Genomic DNA, 22,056 nt, shown 5'->3' on the forward strand with positions numbered 1-22,056 from the left:
AAAGGTTAAATGCTGTACCTGACAATCGACAAGCTAATTAGCAAACGGCGTCACTCACACTCCTATTAAAACACGGGAAAAGAATCACTAAAAGCCGAACTAAGTGCTTACTACCTAAATAAATAATTATACAAGTAATTAAAAACAATGCGAAACACATTTTTACTTCTCACGGAAAACAGTTAAGTTGATTTGTTATACTGACTGCAGCCTTTCTGTTTTTTCCTAAGACTAACGTGGATAACATTCTGATTTCACTGCATGCCTGATCATCTATGATGCACTGTATGTGATTCCAAATGACCAAAAAAGCATAAATTCTCTTTTATAGGAATCCTGATGTAATTTATATTTGTTTCTTTTTTAAATCCACACAATTTAGAAATAAATGTGTCCCACAATACATTCACAGTGGCATTGCAGCTATACAGATATACCCCTGAACACAGTGGAAAGGTGGATTCTTACTCTGACGTCCCTCTCCTTCCCCTGGTGACGAGCTCCACATTCTGTGCTGCTGCCTCTGCTGGCGGCTTGTTTGGTACAAACAGTGACACACATGCTAACAGAAATTTTTACCCCTTAGGTAACACAAGCACAGACGTTTCTTTTTTCAAAAGCTCACAATTATCTCAGTTCTGTCCTGTTACTGTGACAAACACATATATTTCTGTTCCTTCACAGACACAGATACACACATTCCTGTTGCTTCAGTAATATACAGTGGTACCTCGGTTCTCGAACTTAATCCGTTCCGGACTCCGGATCGAATCCTAAAAAGTTCGAGTTCTGATCGAATTTTTCCCATAAGAAATAATAGAAAACCAATTAATTGGTTCCTGGCCAGCATTTAAACGCAAAATGAACAGGATTAAACAAGAGCAGCACTTTTTTCTTAATGGCTTCCAAAATGATATAGATCTTATCCCAACATTACCTCTGTCCTGCCCCAATCGTCCGCTCCTTCCGTGTGCCACGCCCCCTCGTTAACCTCGTGCGGGATCCCCATGTGATCAGCTGTTTCTGGTTGTTGTAATTAGTCCTCTGTATTAAGTCCGTGTTTCAGTTTGTTTCCCCAGTCTGGTCAATGGGTGTGTTCCACTTGCTTACAGCGCTGGCTTAAAGCAACGCATTCTGATCCTGACGCAATGCATTACGGTTAGATGCATTGCGACCTCTCACCCGGCTGTACAAACTGGAACCTATAATTCGAGTAACCTTTATATGTAGTGTTGGAGAGTAATGGTGAGTCTGCCATCAGAAATGAAGTAGCTGTCCAGACCATGGAAAGCTAGTTCCTCACTGGGCAGCACCACTATCCAGTGTGGGTCTCCCTCAGCTATGCAGCAGTGTAGGTGGCTGTTAAAGCTGGAGGCTCTTAGGATTTTTCCACATAGATTCCAGCTGCCCAAGACCCCAAATCTGTGGTAGATCTTTATAAACAGATTCAAATTTATTAAACTTGTGCACACATCCTTAATCTATATCACTTAATTCCATCCTGTATTCCCCTATATTCGGTCTGCATACAATCAACCCCAAGCATTATATTATAAAATAGAAGTTCCAAATTGTAACACTTTTATTTGATGTGCAAGAATAAACAACCCATGTGTGAAGAAACCACAGTACCCAGTACACACAAACACAGGAAGGACATTTGAACATCTTGCACAAGAGACAAACTGAAACTACAACATCACAGATATTTTATTTGAAAGGGGGGGCTTTCTGTTATGCCCCATGGTATAATGGTTAGCACCCTGGGCTTTGATTTTTGTGATTTGATCCTTGGCTCAGCAGTGTGATTTCTGTATTGAATCCATGAGCAAGACCCTTAACTCATAATTGTTCCAGGGACTGGCTGACCTTTCTTTCTCAAAAACATGCATTGCTTAGTTTTAAAAGAGATGAGGGATATTATTAGCCAACCTCTAACTTTAATATTCCAGAAATCGTTATCTGCGGGTGTGGTACCATCAGATTGGAAGCATGCTAATATAACACCCATATTCAAAAAAGGGGATAGAAGTAATCCAGCAAACTATAGGCCAATCAGTTTAACTAGCATTACTGGAAAAATAATGGAAGCTATAATTCAAGTGAAAATGGTAGATTACCTAGATTCAAATAACATCATAAAGGATAGCCAACATGGATTTAGGAGAGGTAGATCCTGCTTAACGAATCTACTTGAGTTCTTTGAGGAAGCTACAAGTGAAATTGATCACAAAAAGGCCTATGATGTGATTTACTTAGATTTCCAGAAGGCCTTTGATGTTGTCCCCCACAAACGGCTCTTGCTAAAGCTTAAAGCTGCAGGGATTTTAGGAACTGTGGCAGCTTGGATCAAAAACTGGTTAACTGACAGGAAGCAGCGAGTAGTTATTAGAGGCACAATGTCACAGTGGGCCTCCGTTCATAGTGGGGTACCGCAGGGTTCAATTTTAGGACCACTATTGTTCCTAATTTACATTAATGATATTGACACAAATACATACAGTAAACTGGTTAAATTTGCAGACGACACCAAGGTGGGCGGGGTAGCAGATACTAATCTAGCAGCAGAGAGGCTTCAACGGGATCTGGATTTAATTAGCGAATGGGCTGATACTTGGCAGATGAAATTTAACACAGATAAATGCAAGGTAATCCATGCAGGGAGCAGAAATATAAAGTACAGATATTTTATGGGTTCCACTGAAATAAAGGTAGCTGATTACGAGAAAGATCTCGGTATGTATGTTGATGCTTCCATGTCCCACTCTCGCCAGTGTGGGGAAGCAATAAAAAAGGCGAACAGAATGTTGGGTTATATCTCTAGATGTGTGGAGTTTAAGTCAAGGGAGGTGATGTTACACTTATATAATTCCTTGGTAAGACCCCACCTAGAATACTGTGTGCAGGTTTGGTCACCATACCTCAAGAAGGACATTGCTGCCTTAGAAAAGGTGCAACGAAGAGCTACGAGAATGATTCCTGATCTTAGAGGAATGTCTTATGAGGAGAGGTTAGCGGAACTGAATCTGTTTAGCCTTGAGCAAAGGAGACTAAGGGGGGATATGATTCAGGTCTATAAGATTCTAACGGGTCTGGATGCTGTTCAGCCAAATGACTATTTCAATATTAGTCTAAATACTAGAACTCGTGGCCATAAGTGGAAATTAGCGGGAGAACATTTTAAAACAAATTTGAGGAAGCACTTCTTTACACAGCGTGTAGTTAGAGTATGGAATAGTCTTCCTGCTAGTGTAGTGGAAGCTAAAACCATGGGTTCCTTTAAATCAGAGCTAGATAAGATTTTAAGAACTCTGAGCTATTAGTTAAGTTCTCCCCAAACGAGCTTGATGGGCCGAATGGCCTCCTCTCGTTTGTAAATTTCTTATGTTCTTATGATACAATTTCTGTGTTAGCATGTCAATAATGAAGCAGAATATTAGTCAGCAATTTCGCTCAACACCTAGACAGCAATACGACACATAGATCTGATTTACTGAGTCATGCACAAACCTTTTTTACATTCATGTTCCATAGATAAACACTCTTATGAATTGTCAGCATACATAATAAGTGGATTCTCCACATGACAGAGTTCATTCAGAGGATTATGCAGGGTAAGCCATTTAAGCAGAGGCCTTCTGTGTTCATGCCTGTCCCCCTGTCATTTTCCTGTCAACTACAGTGGCCCGCCCATCTCTGCACTGATTGGACAGCGGGAGCAAAGAGGCGGACTTGGTAACATAAAGGAGAAAGTTCTGGGCTGTCGATTTGCTCAGTACAAGCTAGAAAAACCTGCAGGCTAGATTAAGCCTGGCTTTTCTAAAAGTCTTTTGGATGAAGTACACATTCTTTCGCCTGCTGGTTCTATAGTGTAGCAGTTTTCACATCTGCTTTACATGTAGCCCTGGGGTCAATCCTTGGTAGAACCTAGTAAATTTCACATCATTATGTCCCTGTTAATCTAGAATTTTCCCCTCAGACAGATGAAGTGCATTTTATCTTTTGACTTTTATAAAAATGGACATGAGGACCAGCAGTAAGAGAAGTGAGGGGGCCATCGGCAAGCGGTTTCATTATGGGAAACGACAAAGACAGTTCATCACACTACCCTATAATCTGACTACAAATGACTGGTGCTAACACGCTTATGTGCTAACATGCTAAACCTGGTGTGTTTCACCAGAAAGCTGAATATCCATCAGGACAGAGCATAAACCTACACAGACCCCCCCTCCCCCCATGGGCATTAAGCAGAGGAGAGTAAGGAAAGTCCTCACATTACTCGAACATGTCACTTGTTTAATCTCTTCCATTCAATGGAAATTCATGTTCTGTCTCCTAGACGACAAATGTTGAATTTTAATGTGAAACCATTTTTCAATTTTTACTTTTATTCACCTGCGGGGCACAAGAAAAATAAAACAGGTAGTTCTGTATTTTTAATTTAGTTTTTAAAAGGCACACTAAAATCCCTCTATTAACAACACCAGTCATTTGTTAATTTGGATTGTGGTCATTAAAATTTATGTAGAAATGAATGTTAAAATACTACTAGACCATTCTGGTCCAGATATAATGTTTCATGCTATTTAATGACCTCCGGAGAGACAGAATCAAACAAGAATTAAGAAGTGTCACTGAACTGGATCTCTACCTTTCTCAACATAATTAATTATTTTTCACTCAGGGTGCCATATACAGTAGTTACTTAATAAAGAAATCACCCAGAAGCAGCAAATTAATGTTCCACTACTGCTTTTGCAGGCAGACACACATGGGAGCATTAGAGTGGGACCAACTCCACCATGTGGCCAGATCGCAGCATTGCGAGGAAGAGATCTTTATATGGATAGCAGATTTCTAGGTCTGGGACATTTGGCACAGTTTGTCCCCTAGAAGACATTTTACAGTCACATGGGCAGCCGATTTAATTTTTTCCAGAAATATCATTCCGTTCTCCTTGCCACAAGCAGTTAGTTTCTCCCTCAGCAAATCCCGTCACTCTGGAAGACATCCTGTCTGGTTCCTGTCCCCAAAAAGACCAACCCTTCGACCCCCAGCGACTACAGGCCAGTGGCTCTGACTTCACACATCATGAAAGCGCTTGTTATGGTTACAGATCCATATTCACCCTTAAGTATATAAAATAAAATAAATATCAAATTTTTAGTCATTGCATACAACTTGTATGTAACAATTACCAGCTATGGCTCTAACAGCGCTGGAGAGACTTCTCCTAAAACATCTGCGTCAGCTGGTGGAGCCTTGGCTGCAGTTTGCTTATCGATCCCGTATCGGCATGGAGGACACCATCATCTACCTGCTGGACCAGGCTTATTCTCATTTGGACATTGTTGGTAACACTGTGAGGGTCGTGTTTTTTGACTTCTCCTGTACTTTTAGCACAATCAGACCATCACTGCTGGGGAATAAGCTCACAGACATGCAGGTGGATGCCCCACTGGTAGCTTGGATTACGGACTGTCTAACCAATCGACTACAGCAGGTCCGGCTGAAGAGCTGCCGCTCTGATAGCATCCTGAGCAGCACGGGAGCACCGCAGGGAACTGTCCTATCACCCTTCCTCTTCACCCTCTACGCGTCTGATTTCAGGTACAGGTCTCAGTCATGTCACCTGCAGAAATTCTCTGATGACTCTGCCATTGTGGCCTGTGTCAGGGATGGACAGCAGGATGAATACAGGAGTGTGGTGGACAGCTTTGTTGAGTGGTGTGAGCTGAACCATTTACAGCTTAACATCACAAAGACAACGGAACTGGTTGTGGACTTTAGGAGGCAGGATCCTCCTCCCACCCCTGTAACCATCAGAGGAATAGATGTGGTGGTGGTTGAGGAGTACAGGTACCTGGGGGTGCACATTGACAGTAAACTGGTCTGGTCCAAGAACACTGACACTGCTTTCAAGAAGGGGCAGAGCCGGCTTTACTTCCTGAGGAGGCTCAGGTCTTTCAATGTCTGTAGTAAAATGCTGACTATGTTCTATCACCCTGTAGTAGAGAGTGTGGTGTTTTTTGCAGCTGTGTGCTGGGGCAGTGCAGTGAAGACAGCTGATGCCAACAGGCTGAACGAGCTGATTAAAAAGGCTGGTTCTGTCCTGGGTGTCAGACTGGAGAACCTGGCGGAGGTGTCTGAGAGGAGAATGATGAAAAAGCTTCTCAGTATCATAGACAACCCCTCTCACCCCATGCACGCCTCCATGATGGGTCATCAGAGCACACACAGCAAAAGACTCATTGCCTGCAAATACAGAACCGAATGCCACAGGAAATCCTCTCTACCTGTGGCAATAAGAGTGTATAACTCTTCCCCTTTCTGTAGGTGATCTTTCTCAGCATTTATGTCATTAGGTTCTCTTTCGGATTGTACAATATTACTCATCTGCTTTTTATTTACCTGTATGCTATTGAATGTTTGTTTCATCCCCTCATCACAAGCTGCTCTCTCATTTTATTCATGGCACAAACATTAAGTCACTTTTCATAACCACTCACACTAATAATTTATTTTCTTATATCTGTTATAGTTATTTGATACTTTGTTAGAGTTATTTTGTTATTCTGTTTGCACTATTACTACTGTTCTTTTTAAGCTCTTTACTGTCTTATCTTTACTCCTCTTGTTGCACTGAGCATGTTTATGACAAAAGAATTTCCCTCACCATAAATAAAGTTCTTTCTTATCTTTACGGTTTTCTATGTATTTCTGTGACCAGTGTGGAAGTAAAATTGGACATTAGTAGGCCCGGGAGGGGAGGCATATTGGGTCTGTTATGTCTTAGGCCTTAGGCAAGAAGAGATTGTTTTGAATACTGTGTGACCTCGCTTTGTGATAGCTGCCTGCAGTTGGCTCCGCAGAAGCTCGGACCTTGGAGAGGCAGACAGTGGAGCAAAGGGGGGGAGAAACCACTTGCAGGAAGAGACTCGAAGCCACCCCAACTGGTGCACAAAGAGTTATAGCTTATTAAAGTAGTTGTAGTAGTCAATATATAATATGTTACACAATTGATTGCATTATGTTTTAATCTTGTCCTTGTATGTTTTGTGTTTTTTAAAGTAAGCAGCGTAGCCCGCTAGGGGTCGGGGCGGAACTATAGAGGTGGTACTGGTTCCGTGACGCTTGCTTGTGCCCGAAGGTGGGGATTACTGAGTATTGCAGTGCTATTGGTGTGCCGTGCCCTAATGGGAATGTGGTGTGGTGCGGGATTTACTGTGTGGTAACGTGTGTTAACACACGTTTGGAAGGGTTGGTTTGCTACGGGGAGATAGCGGGGCCGAACCTCTTGTGAACCCAGACCTGACCCGATGGGTCACTGTATGAATTGTACTGAATAAAATTCTTTGTAATTGTAGTAGAAGTCTTGTGGTGGTCTATTCTTCCCTTAAAGCCTCCAACGCTACTGTAGGTTTATTACAGTATTAAAATCATTCTGCACTGATTCGCAATAGATAATTTATGAATGGAAATAGAAAGAGGGATCTGTGTAAAGCAGCCGTATGACGGCGACAAATGTGAATAATGAATCGTGATTAAGATCGTGTGTTAATGATTTAAGTTTGTTAATGACTTAATTGTTACTGCAGTACCGCATTTTATATGTACAAATATAAAGCATAATGTGCGTTATGACAGAATTATATGCCGGCGGGAGCTTGTCTCCTTTCTCTTATTGTTACTTGTTATTAAGTGACATGGATAATATCCCCAAAAATCCTACACCGGCCCACTGAGTTTGTGTCCATTTCTGCTTAGACCGCTCCCGCGTTTGGTATGAAGGTGATTATTTCCTGCTGTGTGTAAATAAAAGTGAAAGTATTTTAAAGTTGTTGTCTGCATTTTGTCAAGAAACACGGATAAGATTCTGGAATAATATAAAGACATTTCATATTTCAAGGTAAGATTATATTTAATAATATATAATAATAAAATAAGCATGTATAACACACTTATATACAGTGGCGGCGCCGGTGATTTAATGTTGCAGGTACTATGGGGAAGCTAGATTATTACCTGGTACAGGTGTGACTGGGAGCTGAGAGGGAGCAGAAACGCGGTCTGTCCCCATGACTGGTTTGAAAAGCACTGACACAAGACTGACTGTGTTCCATGTGGTCATGTGTATTGGGCTGGTTTTGGGGCTTGATTTCTCCATCTTACTTTGACAGTGGGCTTATTTTGGGCTTGATTTTCAGGGGTGAGGTTGCTTGTTTGTCTTGTGAGACTTGACAACATTGGTGTCTGATCGGCAAATTTCTCAAACAAATTTCTTGGCAAGTACGGGCGTTAAAGCCGGTATTTTGACTACATAGCTACATGCCCGACTAAAAAATGTATACCTATCAGCTATGTAGGATAATTAAATAAATAATTTCTAACTTGTAGCTCATGTAGTCCCCTGTGTATTTTGGACAAAAAAGGAACAATTCAGGCAGGCCTATAAAAACAGCGAACCTCAACCCCAAAGCCCAAAATATTATTTTGTGTTTTTTCTCCCAGCAAGACAGTTAAAACAACATAGATTTGTTCAGCAGAGGTCTTTGTCTAATTTAAAAATAAAATGTATTGTAAGGCAGATTTTGATAACGTTTGGGCTTATGTGTAAGAGTAAAAGATAAAAACAGAAAATACAGTAGAAATGGCAGGTCTCATACCTTCATTTTTATACCTGTATATAAATTAATAGAAGCAGCATGAAAAATACACTCACAATGGATCTGAAGTGAAATAATGGCTTTGATGTTAAAGTGTCAAATGTTGACTTTACTTCTTCAATGCAATCAACAGAATTAGATGGGTGGGTGATTTTTAATTGGGTGATTGGAAAGGAGCAGTTAGGACCTCAAAAGGGAGGCACTTTCAATTCAGTCGTTCACGCTAAATGGCAGGACACCCCCCCCCCCCCCTTCCCCCATCCCGCATGTACCTACTTGTAGTTGAATCTCTGAATTTGGATTGTTTGAAACTCTTGTAGCACTTCCTTGCCGTCGGTTTTGATGTCATGGTGAATGTTCATTACAGGAAGCCCAGGGTGTCGGCTGTCTGAGAAACTTGCTGAGCTTGTCGGTGCAGATTATTGGAATGATGTTACATCATTTATTATTGTGTGGAACATGAAAGGTCGACCTACAGGCCAGATTTACTACTGAATTAATAATAATAAGAATTGATACTTTATTGATAACCCGTGGGGAAATTGCCTTTACGCCTCCCTCAATTTGCTTTTTGTAGAGTAAGCCGTCTGTGAAGGGCAGCCACCCGTAGCAGCGCCCAGGGAGCTCGGGGTTAAGGGCCTGGCTCAAGGACCTGCAGATGTGCTGAGGCTGGGTTTGAACCAGCGACCTTCTGATTACAGGCACACAGGCTTAGCCCACTGGGTTGGTGCCTCTTCTAATCGGTGAATGGGCTGACAAAATCCTTCATCCTCCACTATGGAAAATTGCTGATCATCCAATGGAATCATCTCCATTATTTTAGTAGTTGTTTCTTTAGCTCTGGTGCTGCTAACTTTGAATGCTGATTAAGCTTAAATATTGGCCAGCAGTATTGGTAATTTAACCAGTACATTGGCAGATTAAGAAATCAGAGGCCCCTGGACACAAACCTTTCAAGGCCCCCCCTCACCATATCCGTTATGCTACTTGTTCCCTCTGGGCTGTCCAGAGTACCTGAGGATTTTATCTGAAAATGATTGCTGACTGCCTTCACAAACAGGGAACAGAGCTTTGGAGCCTCATGGTAATTAACTGGGCCCTGAGACCCCAAAACCCACACTAACCAGTATGCCAAGATGCTAACAACAAGCACTGCATAGTTACTGAAGGATTTTGTCCAAAAATGGGTGCTGATGGTCGCCATGGGGGACAGGGCTCCAGGCCCCCCTAGGTAACTGAAGGGCCCCAAAACCACAGCTGGCCAAAACTGTGTAGGATCTAAAGGTGCATTTCCACTTGCGTACAGGAACCACGCCATACCCGACCCGTTCTACATAGAGATAATAATTACTGTACGGTTCCAGCTTGCTTTAATTTTCCACTGCACAAGGGTCGGCTCGGTAAAGGCGTTGCCAGGTTTGGAGAGCGAAGTGACTTGCCTGCTATTCACATGGTGTACAACATGATTTCCCCTCCTCTGTCTGTGGGCGCTTTCACACCGAAGTTCTGCAACATGGTTCCTGGTTCAGGTTCCCGGACTGTCTCTACCAGGGACTTTTGCAGCTCGTGGTCACTTTCATGTGTCACTTTCACACCACACAAATGGGACCAGGAACCTTTATGCTAAATAAGCATGGGAGACACAAAGACGGTTGTTGGCTAAATTTCATAATTTCATGCAAAGCTAGACCACTTCCCCAAAACAATGGAGAATGAACACCTTGTTATTTGTTAGCTATTGGTGGATTGATCGCAATCAAAACAGGACACAGTCTTTAATTTATATGGCCCACTTATTTTACTAAATCTGGCCAGCAGATTGATCTTTCGTTTTCCACAGAATAAAAAATGGCACCAGAGATATTTGACAGAAGTATATTAATTATCGATCCACTTTTCCAATGGAGAAATATGGAGACACAAGCAAAAAGGTTGATGCATTAAATGTAATTGAGCTACAAAAATAATTCCATCTGTTCAGTTTTTGCTCCAGTGCTTGTATCTTTTTTCCCAGCAGAATTAGCATTAGCTTGTGTCAATTTACATTACGAATTCATTCCATTCAGTTGTGCTATATTACTTTTACAAGTAAGAGGTTGGGGCAACTTATTCTTGGCCCCAGCTGAGGCCAACATAAACCAACTTTTATAGTGCTGCTACTGCTTGGTCATAGATGTAACTATAATGAAGAATAATAACTAACCAATCGCTGACAATCTGCAGTGTGACCTTTCTAGACTAGCCAGTGCAAAACAGTAGTGTGGCTACGCAGGTTACATTAGCCTAAGCTATGTGATCATATGTCCAAGATAGGATTTACATTAAGTGTATTTCCAGTGTATATTTAACAGCAGTGTAACGGTACACAGAATTCATGGTTCGGTACAAACCTCAGTTTTGGGTTCACAGTTTGGTGCAATTTCGGTGCAGCAAGTTCATTTTCACAGAGGCCCCAGCAGGAGTCATCTGGTCTGGATCAGCACAAAAATGGAGGGAGCTGCTTCTGAAATGAGCCCCCCTGTGGGGTGTAAAACAAAGAGAACTGAGAGGTAAGACAGAAGCTGTGTCTGACTGAACTGCTTTTCAAACCAACATTAAAAAATCTTCCCAGCATTTTTGAGACAGTAATCAGTTTTAACTTAATAAATTTCCTTAATGTAGTTTCCGTTAAAAATCTTCATTTAATCGTATTCCCTGGATGCTGTACTCTGCTGCCACCTAGAGCTGATGCTTCAATTTTTTAAGACATCTTGGGGCTGCAAGATTATTTTCTGAATATACTACAATAAAGTTCATATTTCTACAAACCGGTTTCCAGTTGGAGTCTAGTAGTAGCTCAGCAAAACTTATGCGGAAATTTACTGTGGAGAATACCATTTAAAATTAAATTCCACTTACGGAATACATTGTTGTTGTTCCAACAGCGTCTAGGTTTGAATTTCCCAGCTGAAATGACAGAATTTTCCAAAAATACATTTTCTCAAATATGTGGCATTTAGTATTTTTTAAAGTCTAATCAATTATAAATAGCAGTGATCATAGGAGTAACACCCGAATAAGACAGGGACACTGTCAGGGTCGTGTTGTGAAGAACATTGTGATTTATGGTAAAATGATTGTTACAGCCCACTAGCTGCATGTCTCTTTGGGTCTATAGTCAGGCCATAATATAAAAGCAGAAAGGGTTCCTAGCTAGGGCTGGCTCAGTGTGGAACACGTTAATGCGTGTAGATTAATAAAATGATCTCAGCATCTTCTTTCTCCTCCTTTTTCTTCCACAGTCAGCCAGTTCTTTTATACTAGAGGCAACAAACAGATCATCCATCCTATCAGAATGGTTACAAATAATGAAGCAGAACATAAACAAACAAATATATAAACAAATAAACCAATAATCAGGAATAAAAAGCAACAGCAGCCAAGTCTAGCAACTGAGACTGTAACAATGATACTAAATCTTTCATACTGGAATCTTATTTTTAGGTGAGACTATTTCATATTAAAGCTAACTGTAAGCAGGCCTGTTTGCATCATGAGTTTTATTACATAAAAGTACATGAAGGTAGAACAGATGGTTAAACAACTGAAAATTTAACATGATGCTGCCCATATTATATAAATTATACTGAAATAATGAGTTTTTTTCCTCTCACTGTCCACAGTGTCCTGATGGAGAGAGCAGGCTCACCTGTACCCAGCTGTGTTTCCATGAAGAGTGACAGGTCAATGGACCTACCAAGCCAATTCAGAGAGGGACCTTTTCCTACAGATCAAAGGTAAATGTACATTTATTAAAAATGCCTCTTCATCTTCTCTAGTCTCCTTTTTCGGCTACAACCAGAGAGTTCTTTCATAATAGAGGCAAGCAACAGATCATGTCTCCAATCAAAAATGTTCACTAATAGTGAAGACGTAGAGTGCAAACAAACAAATTAATATATAAACAAATTAATCAATAAACAAGAAAAAGCAAGAACAGCCAAGTCTAGTGAAGGATGTTGTAACAATAATACTAAACCTTAATCTTGGAATCATAAGATTGAGTGAGTTTATTTATTACACATTAAAACTAACTATAAACAAGCCTTTTTACATAATGAGTTTTATGACATAGAAAAGAACATGAAGGTAGAACAGATGTCTATATAGTTAGGCTATAATATAAAAGCAGAAAGGGCTCCTAGCTAGGGCTGGCTCAGTGTGGAACACATTAATACATGTAGATTAATAAAAATACCTCAGAATCATCTATTTTTCTATTTCTTCCACAATCAATCAGTTCTTTTTTACTAGAGATAACCAACAGATCATCCATCCTATCAAATATAGTCACAAATAGTGAAGAAGTAGAGTGCAAACAAACAAATTAATATATAAACAAATACATCAATAAACAGGAAAAAGGCAACAACAGGCAAGTCAATGGAGGTTGCAACACTGGTGCTAAACGTTTCTAATTGGAATCTTAATTTTAGATGAGACAGTTTATTTCACATTAAAGCTAACTGTAAACAAGCATGTTTGCATCAAGAGCTTCCTGGCATATCAAAGTACAGGAAGGCAGAGCAGGAGGCTAAACAACTGAAGATTTAATGTGACCCTGTCCACATTGTATGGATTATATTTATATAATCAGGATCTTTCCTCTCGCTGTCCACAGTGTCCTGATGGAGAGAGCAGGCTCACCTGTACCCAGCTGTGTTTCCATGAAGAGTGACAGGTCAATGGACCTACCAAGCCAATTCAGAGAGGGACCTTTTCCTACAGATCAAAGGTAAATGTACATTTATTAAAAATGCCTCTTCATCTTCTCTAGTCTCCTTTTTCGGCTACAACCAGAGAGTTCTTTCATAATAGAGGCAAGCAACAGATCATGTCTCCAATCAAAAATGTTCACTAATAGTGAAGACGTAGAGTGCAAACAAACAAATTAATATATAAACAATCCATCCATCCATCCATTTTCTCCCGCTTATCCGAGGTCGGGTTGCGGGGGCAGCAGTCTCAGCAGGGAAACCCAGACTTCCCTCTCCCCGGCCACTTCATCCAGCTCCTCTGGGGGAATCCCGAGGCGTTCCCAGGCCAGCCGAGAGACATAGTCCCTCCAGCGTGTCCTGGGTCTTCCCCGGGGCCTCCTCCCAGTGGGACATGCCCGGAATACCTCACCAGGGAGGCGTCCAGGAGGCATCCTAATCAGATGCCCGAGCCACCTCATCTGACTCCTCTCAATGCGGAGGAGCAGCGGCTCTACTCTGAGTCCCTCCCGAATGACCAAGCTCCTCACCCTATCTCTAAGGGAGAGCCCAGCCACCCTGCTGAGGAAACTCATTTCGGCCGCTTGCACTTGCGATCTCGTTCTTTCGGTCAGTACCCATAGCTCGTGACCATAGGTGAGGGTAGGAACGTAGATCGACTGGTAAATCGAGAGCTTCGCCTTTTGGCTCAGCTCCTTCTTCACCATGACAGACCGATGCAGCGCCCGCATCACTGTGGACGCCGCACCGATCCGCCTGTCGACCTCCCGCTCCATCGTTCCCCCACTCGTGAACAAGACCCCGAGATACTTAAACTCCTCCACTTGGGGAAGGATCCCATCCCCGACCCGGAGAGAGCATTCTACCCTTTTCCGGCTGAGGACCATGGTCTCAGATTTGGAGGTGCTGATTCTCATCCCACCCGTTTCACTGTCCCAGCGAGAGCTGAAGGTCACGGTCCAATGAGGCCAACAGGACCACATCATCTGCAAAAAGCAGAGACCCAATCCTGAGGTCCCCAAACCGGACACCCTCAACGCCCTGGCTGCGCCTAGAAATTCTGTCCATAAAAGTTATGAACAGAATCGGTGACAAAGGACAGCCCTGACGGAGTCCAACCCTCACCAGACTCTGGCACCGGTCATACAGGGACCGAACAGCCCTTAAAAGGAAGCCCGGCACCCCATACTCCCGGAGCACCCCCCACAGGAGTCCCCGAGGGACACGGTCGAATGCCTTCTCCAAGTCCACAAAACACATGTAGACCGGTTGGGCAAACTCCCATGAACCCTCTAGTTAACCCTGCGGAGAGTATAGAGCTGGTCCACTGTTCCACGGCCGGGGCGAAAACCACACTGCTCCTCCTGGATCCGCGGTTCGACAATCCGGTGGACCCTCCTCTCCAGAACCCCCGAATAGACCTTACCAGGGAGGCTGAGGAGTGTGATCCCCCTATAGTTGGAACACACCCTCTGGTCCCCTTTCTTGAAGAGGGGGACCACCACCCCTGTCTGCCAGTCCAGAGGCACTGCCCCCGATGTCCACGCGATGCTGCAGATGCGTGTTAACCAAGACAGCCCCACAGCATCCAGAGCCTTCAGGAACTCTGGGCGGATCTCATCCACCCCCGGGGCTCGACCACCGAGGAGCTTTTTAACCACCTCAGCGACCTCCGCCCCCAAGATAGGGGAGTCCACACCCAAGTCCCCATACTCTGCTTCCACATCGGAAGGCGTGTTGGTGGGATTGAGGAGGTCTTCGAAGTAGTCCTTCCACCGACCCAAAACGTCCCGGGTTGAGGTCAGCAGCACCCCATCCCCACCATAAACAGTGTTGATGTTGCACCGCTTTCCTACCCGGAGCCGCCGGATGGTGGACCAGAATCGCCTCGAAGCCGTCCGGAAGCCCGAGTTTTTGCCTCAGCGACCACCGAAGCCGCATCCCGCTTGGCCTGCCGGTACCCGTCAGCTGCCTCTGGAGTCCCACAGGCTAAATAAGCCCGATAGGACTCCTTCTTCAGCTTGACGGCATCCCTCACCACTGGTGTCCACCAGCGGGTTCGCGGATTGCCACCACGACAGGCACCGACTACCTTACGGCCACAGCTCCGGTCAGCCGCCTCCACAATGGAGGCGCGGAACATGGCCCATTCGTACTCAATGTCCCCCGCCTCCCCCGGGACATGGGAAAAGTTCTGCCGGAGGTAGGAGTTGAAACTCCTCCTGACAGGGGATTCAGCCAGACGTTCCCAGCAGACCCTCACTATACACTTGGGCCTGCCAGGCCTGGCCGGCTTCCTCCCCCACCAGCGGAGCCAACCCACCACCAGGTAGTGATCAGTTGACAGCTCCGCCCCTCTCTTCACCCGAGTGTCCAAGACATGCGGCCGCAAGTCCGACGACACGACTACAAAGTCGATCATCGAACTGCGGCCTAGGGTGTCCTGGTGCCAAGTGCACATATGAACACCCTTATGCCTGAACATGGTGTTCATTATGGACAATCCGTGGCGAGCACAGAAGTCCAACAACAGAACACCACTCGGGTTGAGATCGGGGGGGCCGTTCCTCCCAATCACGCCACTCCAGGTCTCAATGTCATTGCCCACGTGAGCATTGAAGTCCCCCAGCAGAACAAGAGAGTCCCCAGAAGGAATGCTCTCCAACACCCCTTCCAGAGACTCTAAAAAGGGTGGGTAATCTGAACTGCCGCTCGGCGCATATGCGCAAACAACAGTCAGAACCCGTCCCCCCATCCGAAGGCGAAGGGAGGCTACCTTCTTGTCCACCGCGGTAAACCCCAATGTGCAGGCGCCCAGCCAGGGGGCAATAAGTATGCCCACCCCCGCTCGGCGCCTCTCCCCGCAGGCAACTCCAGAGTGGAATAGGGTCCAACCACCGTCAAGGAGACTGGTTCCAGAGCCCAAGCCGTGCGTCGAGGTGAGCCCGACTATGTCTAGCCGGAATTTCTCAACCTCGCGCACCAGCTCAGGCTCCTTCCCCATCAGAGAGGTGACATTCCATGTCCCAAGAGCTAGCTTCTGCAGCCGAGGATCGGACCGCCAAGGTCCCCGCCTTCGGCCACTGCCCAGCTCACAATGCACCTGACCCCTATGGCCCCTCCTACGGGTGGTGAGCCCATTGGAAGGGGGACGCACGTGCCTTGTTCGGGCTGTGCCCGACCTGGCCCCATGGGTATAGGCCTGGCCACCAGGCGCTCGCCATCGAGCCCCACCCCCAGGCCTGGCTCCAGGGGGGGGCCCCGGTGAACCGCGTCCGGGCAAGGGAAAACGTGTTTCCAATATTTTTCTCATCATATGGGGTGTTTTGAGCCGATCTTCGTCTGGTTCCTCACCCCGGACCTGTTTGCCTTGGGTGACCCTACCAGGGGCATAAAGCCCCGGGCAACTTAGCTCCTGGGATCACTGGAATATAAACAAATTAATCAATAAACAAGAAAAAGCAAGAACAGCCAAGTCTAGTGAAGGATGTTGTAACAATAATACTAAACCTTAATCTTAATTTACTTTTATTTTAACTCAAAAATGGCTCCTACACATGTAAACAAACACAAGACACCCCCCTACAGATACCCTTCTGTCACACATCACTCCTGTCACTCTTCTCCACCCACTCAACCCTGCCTGTACCCTCTTCCTCAATTTCTTGCTGCACAGGAATAATATTCTGGAATAGTATAAAGATATTTTATATTGCAAGATTTTATGGCAACACCTCACTTGAGGGGATACTCACCTCAGTTGCTACTGAAGTACAAATCATGAACAAATCATCAACAAATATAGTCCCTACTTAAGAGATGTGTTATGATTCATTAATGATGGACAAACATGACGCCAGTATTTCACTTCTGTTATTCATTATGTGTTCCTTCAGTAGTTCCTTGAGTAGTTCACTAAGATTTACAGAATTAACATAGATAGTTACAGATACAGTAACTGCTTAAATGATGCGTCACAATTCAGTAACGATGAACAAACATGAGATCAGTATTTCACATGTGTTATTCATTATTTGTTCCTACAGTACTTTCTTTAGTGGTTTCTTCAGTATTTCATAAAGGTTTACAGAATTAGCAGATTTAGTGACAAATATGATACTTTCTTGAGAGAAAAGATATATGACAATTCATTATGGATGAACAAACATATCAGTTTGTAACTAACACTTAGTTTGTGGTTAATTAATACATAAGTAATAACATAATACTACATTATTTGTGTCCCCTAAAGTAAATTGTTAGTTAATGAATAGAACCAATAATAAAATAAGACACTTACATGCAGTGGCTGTGTCAGTGATTTAATGTTGCAGGTGTTATACGGGAGCTGGATTGTGTATTGCGGGTGTCATATGCTGTTACTCAAACCAGTCCGGGGGGGACCTCTAAACAGCAGCCAAATATTATAAATGAATAAGTTAAACATACACATACTGTATACCCTTTGTGTTCACAGAGGCTCCAGTAGGAGTGATCTGGTCTGGATCGGTGCAAAAATGCAGGGAGCTGCTTCTGAAATGAGCCCCCCTGTGGAATGTAAAACAAAGGGAATTGTAAGGTAAGACAGAACCTGTGTGTTTGTACTGCTTTATAAACAGAAATTAAAACATCTTTCCAGCATTTTCAAAGACAGAGTAATCGGTTTTAACTTAATATGCTTCCTTGAGACTTTGTAGACTATTGGGAACTCAGCAAAATATATTGTGTGGTTCCCAATGTAAAGCTAAATTTATGGACCCCCGAAAATACGTATTCTCAAAAACGTGGCATTGATTGTTTTTAATTCAAATCAGTATCAGTTATGCAAAATGACAGTGATCACAGGAGTAAAAGGAACAGGAATAAGACAGGAACACTGTCAGGGTCGTGTTGTGAAGAACATTGTGATTTATGGTAAAATGATTGTTACAGCCCACTAGCATGCATGTCTCTTTGGGTCTATAGTCAGGCCATAATATAAAAGCAGAAAGGGTTCCTAGCTATGACTGGCTCAATGTGGAACACGTTAATACGTGTAGATTAATAAAATGATCTCAGCATCTTCTTTCTCCTCCTTTTTCTTCCACAGTCAGCCAGTTCTTTTATACTAGAGGGAACAAACAGATTATCCATCCTATCAAAAATGGTTACAAATAGTGATAGAGTGCAAACAAACACATTTCTAAATAAAGAAATACATTAATAAACAGGAAAAAGGCAACAAAAGGCGAGTCTAGCAATGGAGGTTGCCACACTGATGCTAAACGTTTCGTATTGGAATCTTAATTTAAATGAGACAGTTTATTTCACATTAAAGCTAACTGTAAACAAGCATGTTTGCATCAAGAGCTTCATAGCATATAAAAGTACAGGGGGGTATTCCATGAAGCAGGATTAAGGGAAAGTCTGATTTATTTTGACAAGTCTGGCTCATTTAAGTGGGAGTTCCATTCCATCAATGCGTCTTAGATGAATCTCTGCTTAGTTACCATGGTAACTTAGACGGGTGAACAAGTCTGCTCCGGCAGGTTAACTGTCTCGTTGTCTCAAAGAACGTGTAGGAACAGATTCCCAAAATATTGTTCCATCGCATGAAATTCTGCGATCTCACTACTAATGTCATGTAATAAACGTAATAAAACCTATAAAAATCACGTCTCAGCATTCCAATTAATTCCAAAATAATTAAAATAAAAGCATACCCATATTAAAATGGTCAAACATGAAATGTAATGACTAAAATTCTGCGCATCCCCAAGTTCCTTAAAAAGGGGGGGTCTGTTGTGGTCCCCGCTTTCTCCCCTGTGGAGAACCGGGAGGAGCTCGCTACCAAGGCACAACCCCCAGTTCCTGATCCAGTCCCCATTCCCGAGTGGGTCCCTGATCATTGGACCATTGCTCCTCCCCCCTCAGTGGAGATGGAGGAGGAGCTCAAGTGGGACCTCTTAGGGATTTCCCTGACTCTTGCCCCGATGAACCCCTTCGGTGGATCACACCAACCGCCACCCCGTCACAGCAGATCTGCCTCCTCCGGTGTCCCCTTTGCCTTCCTCCTCGCCTCCTCCGGTGTCCCCTTCACTGTCCTCCTCGCCCCCTTTGGTGTCCCCTCCAGCTCCTGCCAAGGGTCCCTCCGGTTCCGGCCTCGTGGTCGCCGAGGGTCCCTCCAATTCCAGCCTCGCGGTCGCTGAGGGTTCCTCCGGCTCCAGCCTCGTGGTTGCCTGTGGCCCCTGTGGCTCCCGCATTCAGCCCGCTGGGGTTTCCTCTGGCTCCCTGGTTCCCCCTGCCCTTTGCCTCCTTGCCCCCTGGTTTCATGCCCCCTGTGTTTGCTCCTCGTCTCTGTCATACCCTGCTCGTCATGCCCTGCTCGTCCAATCCTTCCGTGTGCCACGCCCCCTCATCTACCCCATGTGGAATCCCCGTGTTATCAGCTGTTCCTAGTTGTGTCTAATTAGTCTTGTGTATTTAAATCCACATTAGAGTATGTTTCCCCAGTCCGGTCAGTAATCTTGTAACGTCAGTCTTTCATGTCCCTTCATGTTCTTGGATATATTCTCCCCGAAGAAGTCCTGTGTTGCCCCAAATCCCTGGACTCCTGCTTCTCTTTCCCCGCTCCGTGCCTATTGTGCGTGACACTAGGTACTTGTAACATTTACATAACTTAGCAATTTAGTTAAAGCTGAAATGTGTTAGTGGAATTATTGAGGCTAAGTTTAGAGATGGCGCTAATTTGAGTCTGACTTTTTTAGGAAAGTCTGGCTTTTTAGCTACTTTCATGGAATACCCCCAGGAATGCAGAGCAGAAGGCTAAACAAGTGAAGATTTAATGTGATTTATTTTACCTCTTATGAATTATATTTATATAATGAGGATCTTTCCTGTCACTGTCCACAGTGTCCTGTTGGAGAGAGCAAGCTCACGTGTACCCAGCTTTGCTTCCAAGAAGAATCTGAGGTCAATGAAGGAACCAATCAATTGGTAAATGTGCATTTAAACCAACACTGTTTCTAATACTAAGATTCTAAGTCAAAAGGCGTACAGGCACACACAAGGTATGAGGAAAAAGCTTTATAATGAATGCATCATTTTTAAACTTTTTCAAATCTCATTGTCTTAGAGTATCTAAACAGAAGTTCTGACTGTGTTCTAGTAGATTGTCCTCTTCTGGGATGGACGTTTCTGCTTTGATAATAAATAAATGCATTCTCATGGACTCATTAGATTTGCCCAAGCTTTTTCTTCGTCTTCTTCTTCTTCTTCTCCTTCTGCAACCAGCTGCTCCCATTAGGCGTCTCAACAGTGGATCCTCTGTCTTCATCTCACTCTGTCCTCTGCATCTTCTTCTGTCTCTCCACCCACCCACATGTCCTCCCTCCCCACATCCATATACTTTCTCTATCATCTTCCTCTTCTCCCCTTGCCTGGTGTCTCGGCACTTTTCTCCCAGTATGCCCACCTCCCTCCTCTGCACATGCCCAAACCATCATAATCTCACCTCTCTCACTTTGTCCCCAAACCATCCTGTCTGTGCTGTCCCTCTAATATACTAATTACTAATCCTGTACATCCTCGTCACTCCCAATGAAAATTGCAGCATCCTGCTACCTCTAGCTCCACCTCTTGTTATTTTGTCAGCACCACCACCTCCAAACCATATAACATAGCTGGTCTTACTACAGTTCTGTAAACTTTCCTTTTCACTCCTGCAGATCCCCTTCTGTCACACATCACTACTGCCACTCTTCTCCACCTACTCACCCCTGTCTGTACTCACGTCTTCACTTCTGTACTGCACTCTCCATTACTTTGGACAGTTGACCCCAAATATCTAATCTTCCACCTTAACTGCTCCTACTCCTGGCCACCACACCATTCCATCACCTTCCCTCTCATTTACACACATGTGCTCCATCTTGCTCTTACTGACTTTCATTCCCCTTCCCTCCAGTGCATCCCTCCACCTCTCCAGGCTCGTCTCAGTCTGCTCCCTCCTCTCACTACAGATCACAATGTCATCTGTGAACATCATAGTCCATGGGGTCTCCTGTCTGATCGCATTCCTCAGTCTGTCCATCACCACTGCAAACAAGACAGGGCTAAGAGCCGATCCTTGGTGCAATCCCACCTCCACCTTGAACCAGTCCATCATTCCTACTGCACACCTCTCTGCTGTCACACTGTCCTCATACAAATACTGCACCTCCCTCACATTAACGGTGCATGTAAATAATTAATTGCTTTCTTTACCAAAGGTAATATTTGGTAATAAAACCAAAAACATGAGACACAAAACCTAAATTGAAATGAGCTGAAATAAAATAAAAAAAGACTAGAAAGGAATATTTGTGGCTTATATATAAAATCCTGCCTATAGGATATCAGCCTATATTGTTTTACCAGATGTCCATCCTCTAAATAATTGATGGTCAGCATAGCCGATATTAAGCGTGTCAAACTGATAAAATCACTTGTCCTCCCTACAATATTAAACCATGTTTCACACAAAGGATGTTTCTCAACCATCTGTGTTGGGAGCTGAGTGGGAGCAAAATATGTGGCCTGTCTGGGGTCCCCAGGACTGTGCTGAGAAACACTGGTTTACATGAAACATGGACATGCAGTGAGCTGGATGCAAA

The 22,056-nt window shown here is 43.8% G+C and overlaps 1 protein-coding gene and 2 long non-coding RNA genes across 3 annotated transcripts in view; all 3 read left to right on the forward strand.

The window, feature by feature from the left end:
• The window catches only part of LOC111844371 (NLR family CARD domain-containing protein 3-like), a 79,045-nt gene that overhangs the window by 35,262 nt on the left and 21,727 nt on the right, over positions 1-22,056 (forward strand). The window lies entirely within an intron of this gene.
• LOC140588940 (uncharacterized) lies at positions 7,849-12,446 on the forward strand. Its single transcript, XR_011990168.1, has 3 exons — positions 7,849-7,912; positions 11,117-11,218; positions 12,332-12,446. It is a non-coding gene; the product is annotated as an uncharacterized lncRNA (long non-coding RNA).
• LOC140588946 (uncharacterized) lies at positions 13,329-20,388 on the forward strand. The gene is made up of 3 exons (XR_011990175.1): positions 13,329-13,443; positions 17,901-18,002; positions 20,315-20,388. It is a non-coding gene; the product is annotated as an uncharacterized lncRNA (long non-coding RNA).

The sequence above is a fragment of the Paramormyrops kingsleyae genome, chromosome 4, assembly GCF_048594095.1.
Source record: "Paramormyrops kingsleyae isolate MSU_618 chromosome 4, PKINGS_0.4, whole genome shotgun sequence".
NCBI classification, from domain to species: domain Eukaryota; kingdom Metazoa; phylum Chordata; class Actinopteri; order Osteoglossiformes; family Mormyridae; genus Paramormyrops; species Paramormyrops kingsleyae.